Source organism: Asparagus officinalis, chromosome 5 (genome assembly GCF_001876935.1).
Source record: "Asparagus officinalis chromosome 5, Aspof.V1, whole genome shotgun sequence".
NCBI lineage: Eukaryota > Viridiplantae > Streptophyta > Magnoliopsida > Asparagales > Asparagaceae > Asparagus > Asparagus officinalis.
In genome coordinates this window covers 119,904,864-119,910,511 of record NC_033798.1, presented here as the reverse complement: position 1 = coordinate 119,910,511, position 5,648 = coordinate 119,904,864, and positions in this window count along the sequence as shown.

The window sequence follows — 5,648 nt, the reverse complement described above, 5'->3', positions numbered from 1 at the left end:
TAACCCCAAAATATATATATATATATTATATATATAATATAATATATATATATATATATATATATATATATATATATATAATATATTTATATATATATATATATATAATATATATATATATCAAAAATGCCGAAAATAAATAAAATGAGGAATGATCCCCATACTGTGATAGTAGTAGGCAGATTCATGGCGCCGGCAGTGAGATGCTCAGCGAAAACGCCGCGCTGATGAGAGAAAACGTCAGCAGGCATCCCCGCCACCAGCGCCGCCGGATCACCGGCCTGGTAACCCAACCTCCGGCCCGCCCCCACCTCTTCACCTTCATAACCTCCTCGCCTACCTCCTCGGTCGCATTCGCCGCGGTAACCTCACCGCGCGCGGAGAATCATGGAAACTTCGAAGCTCTTTTACGGTCAGAGACGGAGGGATTGGGAAAGGGGAAGAGAGTGAAATTTTTCAATTCCCGCCCGTCGGCCTGGAAAAGCTCGGGAAAAGTTGATGTATGAAATGAGGGGGGGATGGGCGGTGGCGAAATTTACGGTTCAGGACCTGGTTTTTTCTAGTAATTGCAGGAATGGCTACCGACAGATTTTGCGAAAGGGACACGGGTTGATTAAATTAATCGGTTAATTAATGGGAGTTATGATGGGAGTTTAAGCTTTTCTGGGGTTGAGAGCGATGAGGGCGTTACGTTACTTTCATGCTGGTACTAATTGGAGTTTACTTTGGTAATTATTATTATAATAATAGTTTTTAGTGGTTAATTAAATATTGTGTTAGTGATCTTGTTTGCCTTAATAGTGAGGCTTAAACGCAGCTAAGATGGGTGGTTAGTGACGAAGACCATGACCAAAATTAGCCCAAATTACGGAGATCTTGTAGATTTGTTAGTGATAATGATGTGTAAGATAAAAAAAAAGGTTAATTAGTGACTTGTAACAAGATAATTATTTATTTTTTTTAAAACATAAAGTTGTAGTTGGTCACTTCACTTGACCTCAAAAAGAAAAAGAAAAAAAGTCGAAAATCACTACTTTGGGCGTTTAACAAAATCTCAGAAGCGTTATGATTTTTTAAACTTAACCTCCAATGACTACTTTTTGATATTATCTATCGCATTCCATGCTTTAGACATGAACAAGATTTGAAGTTTATGATGAGATTAAGATTTTATTATTACATAATTTTTTTAACATAAGTATTATCTATAACAGAGTCTATAATGTTTCAAATAAATTTAAAGGTCAGAAATCTTAGCTAATGAAATCAATAAAAGAATTAAAATCACGTTTTCCCCTCTTTTTCTTGCAACCTCAAATAGCCACTTCATATAGTTTGATTTACTGTATTGTACTAAAAATTGGGATTTTTCATAGAAATCGCTTTTAATATAAGGTAATTCTATAGAAGCCACCTTTTCATTTTTAATTTATACATATATCATTTTTAAAGTATTTTTTGTTGAAATCAACCTCCTATACCCATTTTTTAATCAAGTTTTTTTTCCAGGAATCGACCCTATCTAGCTAACCTCAATTAAGGACCATCCCTCTAATATATTTGATATTTGATAACTAAACTATAACAGCAAAATCGAAAAAACTTGACCTAAAAATAGGCTCAGGTGGTTGATTGTAACAAAAAAAAAAACTTTAAAGATGGTTTATGTAATAAATTGAAAATGAAAGACAGTTTCTATAGAACGACCATATTTTAAATGTTGTTGAGAGTATAGATAAGAGGGTAGCACTCATTCATAAGAATAACGGCACTATTATTATAAGAGCATTTTTGTAAAGTAGCTGTTTTGTAGTAAAAACCAACAGCCAAAATTGCAACAAAACGAAAACTGACCGATCAATTTGTTCGTCCTTCCTAGATAAATTTTTTCCACAGCTCTTGCGATGTATGCGCTACAATTGCCGTAGGCAAGTACGCTACAGTTCTGTCTTCTTGTTTGGTAGCCTAGCAGATTGAACATCACACGAGAAAGCAAAGTCCATGAATTATGAGCAGGCGAGAGGTGAGAGAGAACAAATCTCCGTGGCTTTTTGGCGGTTCAGGCAAATTATTGCTTCGCAATGAATTTGCTCCTGTCATCTGCTCAAAGTTTTACTGCGGCTACTTCTAACTAAAATACCCTTCTAAACTACTTTATGTGCATTTCAGAAGGCTGGCATACACGGCCATTACGACAAAATATTGCAACTTGTGAAAAACAAATGTAGTATATGAATGGGTAAAAGTTCTTGGAATTGCATAAGAGCCCCAATAAATTTCCGCGTTTTGCAGACAACCCTCATGATGACGCCACTCGACATTTAGATCTAAATATGTGGACTGACGCCGTCATAGAGGTTATTTGCAAAACGAGAAAACTTATTGGGGCTTTCATGCAATTCCGATAGCCGTTGGGGATTTGGTGTGGTTTTAGAAGTTATTGAGGGTTTACTGCAAAATGGCAGAAGTTCCTGGAAGTTTAGCGCAATTTAATCCTATATAAATAATTTTGGGCTTAAGAGTGATTTTGGAAGTGAATAACTTCAAAATAAATGGTAGTTAGACTTTGGGTTTATACAAAAAAAAAACCCCTATTATGTAGAACTTTGATGGTTACGTCTTCCCACTACTCGTGCTGACAAGGATTTGCCTGGCCTTGAAGTCTTTGAAATATGACAGGCTACCGATGATGCCACGAGCAACGGAGCTTTCACATGGATATTGTAGAAAGAAGATTCTGATGTCGGTAGCTGAAGCAATAATTCACAAACAACGTAAATGGCATTTTCAGGTGAAGGGGGGAAAAGGAAAAGGAGGAAGATGTTTGCCGTCAAGCTTGCTTCTTTGTGTGCAACTGCGTAACAGTGATCTTGAGGTTATTTGCTTGAAAATTTGAGTTGCGGAACTCGAACGCAGTCGGAATTCTTCAAACTCCGGGGGAAAAAAATAATCACCGGTTGGATGTGAAGTTGAACACGGGACTCACTGTTCACTTTCTCTGCAAAAAAAAACTGCCAGCGTAGAGTAAATGACACAGCCATCTGCAGATCTATTTTCCTCAACAAGCATCCCATCAAAAACAAATACAACATTTTAGTTTAGGACTTTGGTTATAATAAATTCCTTGAAATGAGACTCACTTATTTCCGTAAGAATTTGATGAAGACGGTCAGGCCCTAAGGCCAATATGCGCGCCTCTAATTACCTTCTGATGCCCACCTTCACGTACTCATCCAACTTTAACTACCGACCCTGAACCAAAAGTCGATGTATCGCTCCGATACATAATCCTCCCCTGCATCTCTAAATAAGGACAATGTATAATTGCGATAATTTTGCTGATCAGTAAGATAACACATAAAAGAATCTTAAATTAGAAGTAAAACTACAAGAAAACTTCACATAATACAAGTAAGTGCATAATTGATCATAATATTTCAGACAGGTAGCTAAACTCTCATTATCCAATTCATGAACTACCCACAAGCATTGATCATGGCATAGGGACCCACCACTATATCATTAGTGGTGATTAGAAAAGTAGAAGTTTGGTCCCAATTAGATGCTTATCGAAGATAACAATTGATTCTTTGCCCCTGCTTAAGAATTAAAGTAGGACTGGGAGAGTGTCAAAAAGTGATCGCGAGAGTATTCGAAACTAAAATATGATTGGGATAGTATCAATAATATAGACTGAAGCAAAAAAGCTAAGGCGGTTCTTATAACAAAACTAAAAGAAAGATATTCAAGTTCACCAAAAGTTAAAAAGAAAAAGAAAAAAAAGGGTAGAGTAGTTGCCTTTTCCGAAAGTAGGTGCAGAGGTTCAACAAAGAGACAGATACTCCGTTTGCACTGACGGATCAAAAACTATGAAGAAATCCATGTAGTATTAGCTATCAATTTCATGTCACTGCGCTCGTTAACAAATAAACTCCGAAGTAAATTGACATATAAAAAAACTGATAACACAAACAGCGTCTATTGCGATGATGAAATATGATTAGCACAGTGGATAAACCGATTATCTTCACTTTTCATTGACAAACATGCATCACAAAATATAGAGTAAATTTGACAAACCGCCCTGAGCTTTGGGTTGTTCACGAATCCTCCATAAGCTTTATGAAATGGAGAAAGTCCTCTCTGAAGTTTCAGTTTTATACAAGATCTCCTTGAACCACTGAAAAAATGTCAAAACGGGTGTTAACATTGGGTGTAACATGTCTAAACTATCCCTATCAATATCAATGAATCCTAACCAGTGAAACTCCCTCACAATAAAAGTGAAAGTATACGAGGATAAAATTGTCCAAAAACATGTCAAATGTGACTAATATGACAACTTAAATTACTTGTCGACAGTCGTATTATAGTGAATTGAGATTTTGTCTAATTTATGAACTTTAGCAGGTCTTTAGCTAGAACTCTAACCACTGTTACCTGTCTTAACACATTGTGTGTTTGCATAAAATATTAGTTTCGAAAGAAAACTAGTTTACACTTTTAACACCACAAGCAGCAGAGGATTTGGATCCTCTCGTCTGCTTCCTTTGCACTGCAATGCTCACATGTGTCAATGTCAAACTGTGTCATGAACAATTATGAATTTTTGGAATATACCGACAGTAAACAACCAACAACCCATGTCCTGTATCCAATCCAGCATCAATACCATTGATACTGACTAACAAGGAACAATATAATATTGGCATTGACAAATGAAGACTAATATAACGAGACCTGAGGTTTGAAGTACCAAAGTTAATCTGAAAGTTATATCGAGGTAAAACAATAAAAAATAGCTAACTTGTGATCAAACTACAGTTTAGCTAGGTGGATGAATATGTTTTTATTCACCATGAATCTAGATTCAAAATTTCAAATAGCATAAAAGTAACATGCTTCATCCAGTAAATGTCATATAAATATCAGTTTTGCACTGTTTTACAATTTAACACCACAAGCAGCAGAGGATTTGGATCCTCTCATCTGCTTCTTTTGCATTGTTATGCTCTCATGTGTCAATCTCAAACTGTGTCATGAACAATTATGATCTTTTTGGAATACGCAAACATTAAGCAACCAACGACCCATGTCCTGTATCCAATCCAGCATCAATACCATTGACATTGACTAACAAGGAACAATAAAAACTTGGTATTGACAAATGAAGACTAATATAAGTCGAGACCTGAGGTTTGAAGTACCAAAGTTTAAATCTTTCATGGCCAGTGAGAGCCAATAGTGAATCACTGAGCAAGCGAGTGGGGAGCGGTATGAGATAAGAAGGATGCGTCCTGCCTTCAATGCATCTGACACGGGAGTTTTCACCCTAAACTACGGTTTACCTAGGTAGATGAATATGTTTCTATACACCATTATTCCAGATTCAAAATTTCAATTAGCATGAAAGTAACATGCTTTATCCAGTAAATGTCATATAAATATCAGGTTTGGTCTCCTTTATGGAAAAACCAATCAACAGGACCACCATCATTAAATCGCATATGCTACAGGGTGATGCCTCCTCTTGAAATAGAATGAAGTTATGTAGAATCTTATTTCATAAATAAACTGCATCAGGAGAAAACAGAACATAAAAAGTCAGCAGAGGTAGATTGCTTACTGAGTTATGCTGTCTGCCGTTT